At 39.6% G+C, this 16,397-nt stretch overlaps 1 protein-coding gene across 1 annotated transcript in view; it reads right to left on the reverse strand.

Moving 5' to 3' along the window:
* The window catches only part of itgb1a (integrin, beta 1a), a 34,135-nt gene that overhangs the window by 16,907 nt on the left and 831 nt on the right, over positions 1-16,397 (reverse strand). The window lies entirely within an intron of this gene.

The raw sequence follows: 16,397 nt of genomic DNA on the forward strand, positions 1-16,397 counted from the left end.
CTGCGCCGAAGTATCTGAGTGAACTGCTAGTGCCTTATGATCTCCTATGCCTACTTCGATCAAAGGATGCTGGCTGCCTGTCAGTGCCTCGTATCATGAAAACTACAGCTGGGGGCAGAGCTTTTTCTTACAAAGCCCCAAAGTTAAGGAATAGCCTTCCAAATAGCGTTCGGGACTCAGACACAGTCTCAGTGTTTAAGTCGAGGCTAAAAACCTATTTATTTAGCCCAGCATTTTTGGAAGTAGATTTGCCTTAGGGAAAGACTCATGGATGTAGAGCATTATGGTGAACTGGTATGTTTAGATGCTGTCTTCCCGACTCTCATTGATCACTCAGGTTTGTTGACGGTGGAGTGATTGGTTGCTCTACATCCCAGGGAGCCCTCTATTTTTCCTTCTGGCTCTGCGTTTTAGTTAAGCTGTCATAGTTAGTCCTGCCGGAGTCTCTGCTGCACTCTACACTAAATATACATTCACCTCATACATTATCTGACTCTCCCCTCTCCTCTCTCTTTCCCTCTCCCTGTCTCTCTGTCGAGCTACACGTCGTTCCACCCTTTGCCCTCTGGACCTGTCTGACTCGTCCTGGTGCCCCACTTCTGGTCGGAGATCTCGTCGCTTGGATCCCCCGTATGGTCCCTATGGGATGGGTGTGGTGAGTGGGGTTGGTCACACGCTACCATGAAGACGGTCCTGGCTTCAACGGACGTTGACAGCTGGTTCTGTGAGGTCTATGATTCATACACATTTATTGTTCATGTAAACTTCCATTGTTTCTTTGCTTGTGTAAAGCTGCTTCGTGACGTCAATTGTAAAACGCACTATACAAATAAAATTGAATTAAATTTAATTGAATTTAACTGTGAGGCATGTTGATGCATTTCTTTATTACAGTAGTATAGTGCAACAGTAAATGTGTTGTCACAGCACAGAGTACAGGGCTCATTAAGTTACACCTATCTGTTTTCCTCCCTGAAGGTTCTGATGATGAAGGCAACAGCGAAGTGAATCAAATTTGGCCGTACTCGTCGCCCAGCCTCCGACATTGTTATAACATAGACAAGGACATGTTCAACTAAAGTGGCTTAAATTTCATCACATCCTCTTTCTTCTGCTCTCTGTCCTCGAACTATTCATTCTCAGTGAAATTCTCAGTCAAACACGTCACCTGGGTAACTGTGTCAATATTTCTGCGGCTGAAGGGCCTTTCTCCAAAGATTTTATATTGTATTGTATATTGTAACAAGAATCAGCAATGCAGCAATTGCTTCAATTGCATTTATAAATTCTGTTGTACGCTGCAAGTTTGACTGCACACTAAAACTGGCCATGATTTACTAAGTGATTGCTTAGACACATTTTTTGAGACTGTACCTTATATTCTCAGAACAGTACACACAAATTCATAATGTCTCACCAAATTCCCAAAACATCGTATTTTATACAATATTTCCAAAACTAAGTAATGTTGACTGTGGTCCCCCCCCTTAAAAACCTTTTTTACATAAGGATCACAAAAGACACAACCAATGTATACATTGGCATATTTGTATTCATTCATGTACTACACAGTAAATAAATAAACAAAAATACGCCTAAGCATCCCATCTTTGGTCTGGATCAGGCCAGAGAATCTCATCAACATCACAGGCTCTAGTCAGGCAGCGGGGTGATAAAATCCTCTTGCATGCCTGATCAACCCCTGGCACGCATCTACTGACATGTCTAGCCATGCCTTTTCCATGACCTGAATGAGTTGAACAAGAATAAAATGTTCTCAGTCATACACTGTCCACCACCCTACTAAAAAAACTCTTCTATCGGGTTTGTAAAGAGAGAGTATGCAGACAGAAAGATATTTGAAAACCTTGGCTTATTAGTAAACTAGTCACATAGCAGCGTGATGGAAGCTGACGTTAGAGTAGTGAGGCTACTCTGGCTGTGCTGCTTCCCTGTGGTCCAACTGGAACATATACTCTCTTAGATCATCAAGGAAAGCATATTGTTATACTGTTCTAGAATGGCATGGTGGTGGAGAACCCTTGTTGGCTGACGGCCGCGCACATAGTGACATTCTCTAGTTTCATAGGAAACAGACCAGCCTTCAAAGATTCTCTGCAAAACACATGAAATACAGTAGAGTAAATCACTACCCTTAGCACAGCTCAAGGGATTGCAAATAGCAGCATAAACTACTATACTATGATGGTACACAATATTTCATACAATATCAAAACTCATACCTGATCATATTCCACTCATTGGTCTTTTACTCTGTCACTTTCGTTCGAAAGGCCTCTTTCATGCAAAACCGAGATCCTCCGACTAGCAGGTGGTCGTCTCTGTGTCCTACAAAAATCTATCACACTTCATCAAAATTGAAACATACTGAGACTTTGAACTAATTTCACTCATCTCTTCTGCAAAGTCATCAACTTGTACATTAGACCCTATACCGACACACTTTCTAAAACAGTGCCAGAAATAATAAAACCCCAGCTGAAAATCATAAATTCTTCACTCAGCGGTGGGTATGTTCCAAAATCTTTTAAATTAGCAATTATTAATACGCTTATTAAGAAACCCCCCCCCCCCCTGTCAGCTGCCCATTTATCAAACCTCCCCTTTATCTCCAAGATTCTCGAAAATATAGTAGCGGGGCAGCTATGCTCGTATCTAAATAGAAATAACATACACAAACTCCATCAGTAAGGATTTAGGCCTCATCACAGCACAGAGACAACACTTGTTAAAGTAGTAAATGACCTCCTATTGTCCTCTGATCAGGGTTGCGTCACTATGCTTGTGTTACTCGAACTCAGTACAGCTTTTGACACCATGGACCATAGTATTCTCAATCACAGATTAGAAAATGTTGTAGGAGATCCTAATTGACTGATTGTTATCAGTATGTAGATCTAAATAGTGATTACTCCACATGCTCTCCAGTGGAGTTTGGTGTTCCACAGCGTTCAGTTTTAGGCCCACTGCTTTTTTCCCTCTACATGCTTCCCCTGGGCAACATTATCCGTAAGCATGGTATGTGGTATGGTATGGTATGTAACTCTAGATGGCCTTTCTGTTCTATCTAGTGCAACAGTAAAAGACCTTAGTGTGATTCTTGATTTCAGTCTTTCATTTGAAGCTCATGTAGATAATATCACCAGGACAGCTTTTTTTCACCTCAGAAATATTGCCAAGATAAGGAATATTTTGTCACTAAACGATGCAGAAAAATTAGTCCATGCTTTCATCACCTCTAGGTTGGACTACTGTAATGCCTTACTGTCTGGCTGTTCAACCAGGTGCATAAACAAGCTTCAGCTGGTTCAGAATGCAGCAGCGAGAGTCCTCACTAGAACCAGAAAATACGAGCACATCACCCCTATCTTATCTACTCTTCATTGGCTCCCTGTGAAATTTTGCATTGATTTCAAAACACTACTTTTGACATTTAAAGTATTAAATGGTCCTGCGCCGAAGTATCTGAGTGAACTGCTAGTGCCTTATGATCTCCTATGCCTACTTCGATCAAAGGATGCTGGCTGCCTGTCAGTGCCTCGTATCATGAAAACTACAGCTGGGGGCAGAGCTTTTTCTTACAAAGCCCCAAAGTTAAGGAATAGCCTTCCAAATAGCGTTCGGGACTCAGACACAGTCTCAGTGTTTAAGTCGAGGCTAAAAACCTATTTATTTAGCCCAGCATTTTTGGAAGTAGATTTGCCTTAGGGAAAGACTCATGGATGTAGAGCATTATGGTGAACTGGTATGTTTAGATGCTGTCTTCCCGACTCTCATTGATCACTCAGGTTTGTTGACGGTGGAGTGATTGGTTGCTCTACATCCCAGGGAGCCCTCTATTTTTCCTTCTGGCTCTGCGTTTTAGTTAAGCTGTCATAGTTAGTCCTGCCGGAGTCTCTGCTGCACTCTACACTAAATATACATTCACCTCATACATTATCTGACTCTCCCCTCTCCTCTCTCTTTCCCTCTCCCTGTCTCTCTGTCGAGCTACACGTCGTTCCACCCTTTGCCCTCTGGACCTGTCTGACTCGTCCTGGTGCCCCACTTCTGGTCGGAGATCTCGACGCTTGGAACCCCCCTATGGTCCCTATGGGATGCGTGTGGTGAGTGGGGTTGGTCACACGCTACCATGAAGACGGTCCTGGCTTCAACGGACGTTGACAGCTGGTTCTGTGAGGTCTATGATTCATACACATTTATTGTTCATGTAAACTTCCATTGTTTCTTTGCTTGTGTAAAGCTGCTTCGTGACGTCAATTGTAAAACGCACTATACAAATAAAATTGAATTAAATTTAATTGAATTTAACTGTGAGGCATGTTGATGCATTTCTTTATTACAGTAGTATAGTGCAACAGTAAATGTGTTGTCACAGCACAGAGTACAGGGCTCATTAAGTTACACCTATCTGTTTTCCTCCCTGAAGGTTCTGATGATGAAGGCAACAGCAAAGTGAATCAAATTTGGCCGTACTCGTCACCCAGCCTCCCACATAGTTATAACATAGACAAGGACATGTTCAACTAAAGTGGCTTAAATTTCATCACATCCTCTTTCTTCTGCTCTCTGTCCTCGAACTATTCATTCTCAGTGAAATTCTCAGTCAAACACGTCACCTGGGTAACTGTGTCAATATTTTTGATATTAATTTTATAGATTTGAATGTGGAATGTTTTTCCATCTTCCGTTTTTTTTTTTTACAATTTTGTAACGAGTTAGCATTTGAAATGGGTGCTGAAGTACAAAGTTTTGCAGGACAAAGTCTCTTACTGAGAAAGTAGTTTGTGCATTTTGGTAACTGTGAAAAAAAATTCAGTTTGCTACACATAGATTTCTGTTTTGCTGACTGTTTGAAGAGTTTTGACAATGGGACTTCAGTTTTGACCAATGCTTCTTAGCAATTAAAAAAACAGTAAAATAGTGTGTAGCATGCTAACATCTGCTAACTAACAATAAACACAGATTACATCAGATGTGACCTAATCATTTTGCAATAATGACTAACCAAACAAATTGACAAAGTCAAGTTTTGACCTGATGATAAGGCTAGAGGAAAAATCAGAGGATCACCAAAGTCAGTTAGATTCTGAAAACCATAAATATATATGGCTTACTATACTATTTTTGAATCAATCAAATAAAAACATTGGCTATATAAATAAAAACTCAGCTTTGTAGTTGAAGAGTATGATATTGAACTGGATGCAATCGGTGGCTGAAAATGGAAAACCTATATACAGCTTGACCAAAAATCTCATGGGAGTCATTTTGAAGAGAATCTCCAAAGCATAAGGTTCCAATTTGAGCCTTGAAATCGAACCCTTTTATCTTTTATCTGTTTTTAGATCAGTTGTGTTAACTTGTCACAGAAGTCACATATAAGACTGCATTTCCTTAAACTGAGAAAGGAAGTATTGACTTTTTCTCTACATGCTGTTGCTAACACATTCCTGAGTATGTGTGTGAGTGTGATTGTGATTGTGTGTGTTGTGCCAATGTCATTTAAATAGCCACAGAGGTAGACAGCCTGTCTACAGCTTCCCAGATTAGATCAAGGCTCACAAAATGTGACAGCACAAAATAACGTAATAAGTACGTAAAAGAGGTATAAATATTGATTAACTTCGAAATACCCATATACATATGTAAGAACTTTAACACCTTGGAATGAAGGAATTCTGGCTCAAAACTATACACATCTATCTCTAACGCTTGCAAGGTGTCAAGTTAGAAAAATGACTTTACACCATGACGCTTACCAGCTGTAGGGAGGAATGTTCAGTAAAAGAAAGAGTTGAGGAACGAGAACAGGACAATAAATAGCTTGAAACTACTCAGCGTTCATAAGACATAAATGCAACTTGTCAGCATTTCAAGGTTGTTTTAGTTGCCACTGACGATATGACATTTGTAAAGTATACCTGTTTTTTCTTACAATTACCATTTTAGAAGTAAAAAGGCAGAATAAAGTTGATTAGAAGAAAGAGCTGAGAAAGGAGATATAATGGTAGAAGCCTCTGGGCCCTTGAGTTACATTTTCACTCTAAACAAAGATATTTGACATAGAATGAGAGAAAACTGAGAAAAACTGCAAATCTTTACAAAGTAACTCTAATGTTTTCCACAAATAACTATAAGCAAATGATAAAAAAGGTCATCAATATTTTTTTTTCACAATATTGATTATTCGCTTTCTTGTATTTTACTTCATCTGACCAGGATATCGCCTTTATTTCATACATAAAAGAAATCTCTAGAACTGCCTTTTTCCACCTGAGAAACATTGTTAAAATTAGGAGCATCCTGTCTGAAAGTGATGCTGAAAAATTAGTCCATGCATTTGTTACTTCCAGACTGGACTACTGTAATTCATTATTAATAGTTTGTCCCAATAACTCCTTAAAAAGCCTCCAGTTAATCCAAATGCTGCAGACAGAGTTCTGACTGGAATTAGTAAGAGAGATCATATTTCTCCTACGTTAGCTTCTCTCCATTGGCTCCCTGTAAAATCCAGAATTGAATTTAAAATTATTTTCCTCACTTATAAATCCCTTAATAATCAGGCTCCATCTTATCTTAAAGACCTCATAGTTCCATATCTTCCAAGCAGAACTCTACGTTCTCAGACTGCAGGTTTACTTTGGTTCCTAGAGTTTCCAAATGTAGAACGGGAGGCAGAGCCTTTAGCTATCAAGCCCCTCTCCTGTGGAACCAGCTCCCAGTTCAGGTTCTGGAGGCAGACACCCTCTCCACATTTAAGACTAGACTTAAAACTTTCCTTTTTTATAAAGCTTATAGTTAAAGATGGATCAGGTGACTGAACCATCTCTTAGTTATGCTGCTATAGGTTAGTCTGCTGGGGAAACTCTACTGACAAACTGAGCTCCTCTCTCTTTTCTCCTATATCAATGCAAATGCCACCATTGCATGTCATTAACTTTGTGTCCTCTCTCTCCTTTAGTTGTGTTTCCTCCTCTCTGTCTCCCTCTCTCTGTACTTTTCTGCAGGTATCCTCGGCCTGGAGCTGTACATCTCCAAAATGCAGTTCACCTGCCCAATGTTCTTGCTGCTTGTTGTTGTCTTTATTGCCTGCTGTTCTTTTCTCTCTTCTCTTTCCACTCACCCCAACCAGTCGAGACAGATGGCCGCCCACTATGAGCCTGGTTCTGCTGGAGGTTTCTTCCTCTAAAGGGAGTTTTTCCTCTCCACTGTTGCCTAAAGCTTTGTTCAAATGGGATTGTTGGGTTTTCTCTATAATTTTTTGTATAAATATTTTCTGTAAGGTCTTAAACCTTACACTGTAAAGTGCCTTGAGATAACTTCAGTTGTGAATTGGCGCTATACAAATAAAACTGAATTGAATTAAATGTTTTCATGTTTTTATTGAACATAACATGTAAACATTCACAGTGCAGGGTGGAAAAAGGATGTGAACAGATTGTTGTCATTGATGGAAAAATGAATTCCAGAGTTTATCAAGACATTTTGCAGGAAAACGTAAGACCATCTGTCGCCAACTGAAGCTTCACAGAGGATGGGTGATGCAACAGGACAATGATCCAAAGCATACAAGTAATTCAACAAAAGAATAGCTTCAACAGAACAAAATACACCTTCTGGAGTGGCCCAGTCAGAGTCCTGACCTCAGCCCAATTGAAATGCTGTGGCATGACCTTAAGAGAGCCATTCACACCAGACATCCCAAGAATATTGCTACACTGAAACAGTTTTGTGAAGAGGAGTGGTCCAGAATTACTCCAGATCGTTGTGCAGGTCTGACCTGCAACTACAGGAAACGTTTGGTTGAGGTTATTGCTGCCAAAGAAGGGTCAACCAGTTATTAAGTCCAAAGGTTCACATACTTTTTCCACCCTACACTGTGAATGTTTACATGTTATGTTCAATAAAAACATGAAAACATATAATGTTTGTGTACTATTATTTTCAGCAGACTGTGTTTTTGTATTGTTGTCAGTTAGATGAAGATCAGAGCAAACCATTAAATTCCAAAAGGTTCACAAAGTTTTTCTTGCCACTGTAGGTAGAAAAGCATTATATAAGTGCAGACCATTTACCATTTAATATATGGTCCATAGGAATCACAACAAGTAGCACAAATGTGTTGAACCTGTAGTTTTTGCATGCTTGTGTAGGCTCGCAAAGTCAGGAACGACACTTATACAATGTCATACTTGTGCTTGGTGGCTGTTAACTTCGACTCAGTGACAAACTGTTTAGTATTTTAGTGGACAAAAGTCAAAGTCAGACTCTTAACAGATGTCTAGCTTTTCAGGCAATGTCACCACAAGGGGAACTACAGTTGGCTGTTATATTACATAAGAGCAATACAGATCCAGGTGGTCTCCTGGAGTCATGTGACGAGATTTGGTGCTCTATCTCAGATACTAGCCCAGCACGCTACATACTTGGTCTGATTGGGACCAAATTAGGGTCACATGACCTTTAAGTAGCTGCTAGGTTAGATACTGTGGAAATAATCTGGTGTCTACAAATATTTGGATTGTTTCAGTGTTTGCTCTAAATAGTGAATGTTTTTTTCTGTGTGGTTGTATTTAGTGTATGAGTAATTTGTAAATGTTACATTTTCAATTCTTGTGTTCCGAATAAGTCAGGGACGTATTGAGGGAATTTCTTGTAATTTGCCACAACTGTCCACTGGGACTCAGTGAGGTATCATGTTCACAAAGAGACAGAAAAACATAAGGGGGAAACAGAGTGTAACATTTAGGATTGGATGTAGAGTAAAGTAGAGTAAGAAACAACACAGTAAATGTATCTAGCATCTAGTACTAGCACATTCTTTTTACTCAGTCACTGAGTAATGATGTGATGTTTTGCAAGGTAGATGTAATGTTATCTGAAGGTGAAGTTATTGTGTTGCTGTACACCACTTTAACATGTTAAATGTTAGATAAATATTTGAAAAAAGGAAATGCATTCCATCTTCCTCATGAACAGTTTCCCTAAAATAGAATGACGCAAACCAACAAGCATCTGTAAAATCAAGTATTTTAGGGAGTCATGTGTTATACCATTTATGGTGTCCTGTTAAAGTAGATCTGAAGAAAGGCAGGGCATCCTGTTCCCACCACAAACCAGCATATTTAAATGTAGAGTAGCTCTAAAGATAGTGCAGGATTATCTGGCTGTGACAGTGTGAGCCCAGGGTTCAGACTGGGGAGCTGGCATCTGATATACAACAAGCATCTACAAATGCTGAAATTTATTTGCTGAGTCAGCCCTTCCTTTGCTGAGACACGGGGAGCTCAGTGGATCACACAGGAAGCCTGTATCATGGTGCCTGGAAACCAGTCAAATTTCCCACTTGAATGCAAAGATGACAAATTTGGCATTCAGTTCAGAAAGGAAGCACAGAAATAAGAGAGACAGAGTACACTGCCTTGGTAAAGAGAGCTAAAAATGTTGCAAGCTGCCAAACAGCAGTCTATTGTTTTTGTTAATTGAGTGTGCCTGATTTCTAAATCTAAACCAAGCCATCCCTGTAATGTAAGCTCTGAGAAAATCTATGCAGGCCTAGAATCTGCTTCTGACACAGCTAAAGGAACTCACTGGCAATTAACATATAGCTTTCAGCTATTTATCTCTTAGCTGAGATAAATCACAACATTTGAGGATAAAGAGCATGCTATAGTAGAGAAAATGGTACAATAAAAGTCTAAAGTACTTTTTTTTAACAATTAGAAAGAAAATTGTTAAATGTCTAATATACAGGTACAAACAAGTAGTTTGTGCATCATTGTACTGTGGGTTGTCTAATACAAGGCCTATTTATGTTCTTACTCTAACTGGCTCCTATTTTTTACTACAACACACAAAGTTGCAAGTTAGAAGACCTGCACATGCAATAAACATAGATGAGCAAAACATTAAACTTTGACAATGACAAATGACGACGAGTCATACACTGTATGTTAAGTTGCCTCCAAGGTATTTTTGTTGTTTCCTAATTATAAATCAACTCAAGAGGATGCTAGTTTGTTCTGTCAGTGTTAGCTTGATGGATGGCTAGTTAAATATGATGCAGCCAAAGCTGAGTCGGTTATCCTGAAAACCTGAGAAAATACACACTCTGGAGCTGGAGTTACTACTGAGAACTTTGTTCAATGTAACAGATACATATAAATCACTTCACAGTAATATCTTAGGCATTTGAACAGCACTAGATTGGTTTAAATCGTATCTATCGGATAGATTTCAGTTTGTGCACGTTAATGATGAGTCTTCCATGCACTTCCATGATCTGTGCTTGGACCGATTCTTTTCACTTTATATATGTCCCCTTTAGGCAATATTATTAGGAAACACTCTATAAATTTCCATTGTTATGCAGATGATACCCAGCTATATTTATCTATGAAACCAGGAGAAACTAATCAACTAGTCAAACTTCAAGCATGCTTAAAAGACATAAAGACCTGGATGTCCTCCAATTTCCTTCTCCTAAATCCAGACAAGACAGAGGTTATACTGTTTGGGCCTAAAAATCTCAGAGACACTATGTCTAAACACATTCTCACCATTGATGACTTAGTTCTGGCCTCAAGTAATACTGTAAGAAATCTCTGAGTTATCTTTGATCAGGATATCTCCTTCACTTCATACATCAAAGAAATCTCTAGAACTGCCTTTTTTCACCTAAGAAACATTGCTAAAATTAGGAGCATCCTGTCCCAAAGTGATGCTGAAAAACTAGTCCATGCATTTGTTACTTCCAGACTGGACTATTGTAATTCATTATTAATAGTTTGTCCCAATAACTCATTAAAGAGCCTCCAGTTAATCCAAAATGCTGCAGCCAGAGTTCTGACTAGAATTAGCAAGAGAGATCATATTTCTCCAACGTTAGCTTCTCTCCATTGGCTCCCTGTTAAATCCAGAATTGAATTTTAAATTATTTTCCTCGCTTATAAATCCCTTAATAATCAGGCTCCATCTTATCTTAAAGATCTCATAGTTCCATATTTTCCAAGCAGAACTCTCCGTTCTCAGACTGCAGGTTTACTTGTGGTTCCTAGAGTTTCCAAATGTAAAATGGGAGGCAGAGCCTTTAGCTACCAAGCCCCTCTGCTATGGAACCAGCTCCCAGTTCAGGTTCTGGAGGCAGACACCCTCTCTACATTTAAGACTAGACCAAAAACTTTCCTTTTTTATAAAGCTTATAGTTAGAGATGGATCAGGTGACTCTGAACCATCTCTTAGTTATGCTGCTATAGTTTATTCTGCTGGGGGACCTCTACTGATAAACTGAGCTCCTCTCCTCTCTCCTTTCTCTTATATCAATGCAAGTCCACCATTGCATGTCATTAACTTTGTGTCTTCTCTCTCCTGTAGTTGTGTTTCCTCCTCTCTGTCTCCCTCTCTCTGTACTTTTCTGCAGGTATCCTCAGCCTGGAGCTGTACATCTCCAGAATCCAGTTCATCTGCCCAATGTTCTTGATGCTTGTTGTTGTCTTTATTGTCTGCTGTTCTTTTCTCTCTTCTCTTTCCACTCACCCCAACCGGTCGAGGCAGATGGCCGCCCACTATGAGCCTGGTTCTGCTGGTGGTTTCTTCCTCTAAAGGGAGTTTTTCCTCTCCTCAGTTGCCTAAAGCTTGCTCAAATGGGATTGTTGGGTTTTCTCTATAATTTTTTGTATTAATATTTTCTGTAAGGTCTTAAACCTTACACTGTGCCTTGAGATAACTTCTGTTGTAAATTGGCGCTATACAAATAAAATTGAATTGAATTGAATTGAATGTTTATTAGGTAATGAGGTGTTTTCACAGACATGAATTGAAACCTAAGTGACAGCTCCTTAGGTGCTGCTTACGGAGACAGGGTGCGTCCATACCTACCGCTGGGGAAAGGGAGATGAAGAGAGATGAGGAGAGAGCACAGTAAACAATAGTATACAAGCTGTCAACAAGCAAAGACAGGTCATATACAGTATGTGAAGTTGCTCAGCTAATATATGCATTTGCAGTGTTTTTAATGTGTATAATAATTGTCAGTGTTAGTTTAATGAGTGGCTCAGTCCAACAGCCCAAGCTAAACCCACTCTCCAGAAAACAAATGCTTAGCACTGTTAAAATACACACTCTGGAGTTGTACTTATACTTCCCAGGCTCCAGAAAAATCTTTTAAACAGAGAGTGTATGAATCACTTGACATGTATTCCTAAGATGCTCTAAGATATGAAGTAACGAAGTGTACTTAATAGTGTGAAGAGAAGCCGGTGAGCCGAGGAGGGGCTCCAAGTCTGGCTGCTCTTTGTTAATTAAGTATTAGCATTGCGCCACTAACTAGCACTATTAAGGATTACTTTATCAGCTGTCTTAAATACTCACTGCCCTGATAAACTGCCTGCATATGGACCAGAGTATGATTGCACGAACAGACTATCTGAAAAGCAACCAGTTTTGTGGCCCCCACAGGTCCAACCAGAAGACCTGGTTGATGTTCCTTCCCAGAGCAAACATTTGTGCCTTAAGAAGTTAATAGTTCAACTTGCCATGTTTTTTTAATGTCTGATGACCTATTGTGGTCATTTTAATTTAGTACAGTAAATAAATTACATATAGTTCCTTTAAAGCACGATCGATTGACCGGGTCGGTTGACAGTTAAATGATCACCAGCTTATTAAAGTGGATACATACAGAGATTAAATGAATGATTACAATTACAATGATTACAATTTAGCATTTCATTCAAACATCATCAAGCTCTATATGTCAGGGTAGGAAAGTCAAGTCCTTGATGAGGACCACAAGTCAAAACAACCTGGTCTATTAATTAAGTTATTCAGAAATCTGCAAGTGTTGCTGGAGATTTGATATGGAAAGAACAGATCAGCCACATACACTACCGCTCAATCACTTACAAATTTATTTTTTATCCATTCTACAAACAATTAAAACGAATCACATGATTTTTAAAGAATGATCTACATTTTTGCATAGAGGCCTTTTATTACTAATTGTCAGCCCATCTATCTCCTGGTATGGCTGCTAATTAATCATTTTATAAGGCTAACTGATTATGAAAAAACTCTTTTGCAATTGTGTTGCACAACTGAGAACCATTGTAAAAAAAATGGAGTATGGCATTCTTTAGGTTAGTTTAGTACCTGAACATCATCATTATTAGTTTACAGGTTCAAAATGGCCAGACAGAAAGAATTTTTATTAGAGATCCATCATTCTACTGTTGTTCTTGGAAATTAATGCTACTGAATGTGAGAAACTGTGAGGAAACTTCAAATTTCTTATCATGATGTTAACTACTCTTATCAGAGACTAGCACCAACTGGCTATAACAACAACAGAAAAAGGAGTGAGAGGCCCCTATGCACAACTCTGCAAGATGACAAATATTTGAGAGTGTGTACTTTAAGACAAAGACGCCTCACAGGTCCTCAACTGGCATATTACACGTCAAACACCAGTGTCAACATCAACAGTGAAGAGGGGACTTTAGGATGCTGGACTTCATGGCAGAATTGCCAAGAAAATAAAAACAAAAGACTGATGTAGGCAAAAGCACAGACAATGGAAGACAGAGTTCAAGTTTGAGGTCCTTGGATCAAATAGAAGAACATTTATGAAACGCAGAACAAACGACAAGATACTAGAACAGTGCTTAACACCTTCAGTCAACCATGGTGAAGGCAGCATGATGTTCTGGGGGTTCTTTGAATATAGTAAAATAGGAGATTTTTACAGAGTGAAAGGGACATTGAGGAAGAAAAGCTATGACAAGATTTTGCTATGCCATGCCATACACTGTGGTCACCACGTGATTGGGGCCAATTATATCCTACAACAGGATAATGACCCAAAACATACCTCCAAAATGTGTCAGCAATATATGAAGAATAAGTAGTCAGCTGGAATTCTGACTGGAATGTAGAAGCCAGCACAGTCTCCGGATCTGGACCCTCTTGAGCTGTTGTGGGAGACGCTTGACATGGAGGAAGACTCCATTAACCTGAACCAGTTTGTGGGAGATGCTCCAGGAAACATGGGGTGAAATCTCATCAGATTATCTTGAAAAATTGAAAGCTTGAATGCCTAAGGTCTGTCAGGCTGCAATTGCTGCTAAATGCCTTTTTTTTTATTAAGGCAAAGTTTGAAGAACACATTCATCATTTCTATCAATATCATTTTTTGGAACCTGTTCTTTTGCAATATTCCTTTGAAAGACAATAACATTTCTAAGTGATTTAGGTTCAAACACAAATAAGTGTAATTTTCTGTCTCATTTTAGGACGTAGTTATAGTGCTCATATCTAGAGTTACCACATTATGGTTGTATGCCTCCGCTAACCAGTGATGTTGTAGACTGTGAACATGGCCTTTGACTTTGGGCAACCAAAATTTAAATGGTTCATCTCAAAGTCCAAGGGGACAGTTGTGGCAAATTTGAAGAAATTCCCTTAACGCTTTTATGACATATTAGTTGTATGGTGGGGGTCTGTACTACCTTGGCCACCTAAGCCTAATCAGTTAATCAATGACTCCAAATGAATAGTTGCAACAAATTTAAAGAAATTCCTTCTAGGTATTTTTCACACATTGTGTTCCCAAGAATAGGCTGCATGAACTAGATGAACAATGAAGTGTAGAGTTGAATGACGAGTCTCATGCTAGAGCTTAAGTTGCATATCATAGCTTTTACAAAAGATATTAATAAAAAGTAAAGAAGTGTCAGGGTTAAAGCATGTAACTGGAACATCAAAGGTTCATGTCCAGCTGAGACCTTTTACATGTCATGGCCCATTTTTTGCCCTTTTTCTCCTACCTGTCTCACATCAGGTAGCAAAAATGAAGAAAAATATATTCAAGCCTAAACAACACATATTTGAAGTTTGATAACAACCTCTTATTCGAGTACACTGACCATTTCTGTGTTTACACCAGCTATACTGTTGGTGACAGATAAAATTGTTAGTGTAAGTGTAACACAAACTCTTCCATATCTTTGAACAGAGTTGTGCTGTGAATGAAAAATGTAACCATAACGTTTTTTTCTGGCTTACAGTTACCTTCAGACTGTTACAATAGCAAACACAGTCTGACAGATCTCATTCCCCACTAAGGTCTGCTACTATTTACTACCAACATAACATTTCGCCTCATTTTCACAGCAGACCTTGGGAAGTAGAGGTCAGCTTTAACCAAGCCATTCCTCCTGTGTTTCAGAAGCTGTTTTTATAAGCAGTAGGCCCTCCTCTTCTAAACAGCCCAGAATGTGGAATTGGAGCTAAATGAAAAGAGAGAGGAAGAACAAAAGCTAAAGTTTTGGATAAAACCAACTGCAGAAATAACAAAGTATGGCCCACATTGCTATCTACTGTGGCTGCAGAACTACACATATCTGTGCCAAAAAAAACACAAAAAAAGTTAATCTAAATCATCTATCATCTAAATCTCTGGAATTTCCAGAGATACCTCCAGAATGTTGGGGCCCCAATCAGTCGTAGACCTGCTCTCAAACCTGGGTGGGTGTATGTGGTCGAGGTAAAACGGCTGTAGCAGGCAGTCATCTGTACCACTTTACAGCTCTGAGTCTGTTTTACCCCTTCTGGTACAACTGTGTCAAGGAGGTGAGCCATATTCATTCAACACTTCTCTCCCACTGGAACAGCAACACACATACACATGCACACAATCACTTCTGCCTCAAAGGGACAAAATTGCAAACAAGGTCACTGATTGGCAAACAAACAAAAACATGAACATGACAAACAGAAGAGAGGCCCGAGTGTGGCCATATGTAAGTGGCTTCATAAACCTGGTATGAGCCTGGACCTTGCAGCAGCAGCTGTTCCCTTGAGACCTGGGGTCACATCCTCTGAGCTGGCGGCTACTGGCTCCTCTACAACTCCCCTCTGTCCTGCATTTACCCTCCCCCTCAATTAGCCATCCTGCCCCCCCTTTACTGTTCTTCCCCACATCCTTTACTTTCATATCACTTCAGACATGTCCTTGCTCCCTCCACCCTTGCCTCCCTTCCTGCCTCCATTACGCTGATTAAACTGATGCTTGGGCTCACTGGCTGCTGTGTGGAGACTGTGCTGCCAACTACAGTTATTAGGCCGTCATTTCGCAGTTTTCCATTGGATGAAGTGTTGGGGTGCTGCTCCATCTTATCATTGGATCCTGTAAGGCTTGTCAGTGATGCAAAGCATGGCTGATGACAAGCAGTGAGCTTTTTATGTTCTGTCTGAATGCTTCTAAATGTAAACTGATATCTTCAGGGACGTCTTCTGCTCTACATACCTACTGTATATTAACTGTGTTCTTACATTCACTTCTGTCTGTTTGGCACCTCACTCACTCATGCTTCAGC

Source organism: Anabas testudineus, chromosome 2 (assembly GCF_900324465.2).
Source record: "Anabas testudineus chromosome 2, fAnaTes1.2, whole genome shotgun sequence".
In the NCBI taxonomy this organism is placed as follows: domain Eukaryota; kingdom Metazoa; phylum Chordata; class Actinopteri; order Anabantiformes; family Anabantidae; genus Anabas; species Anabas testudineus.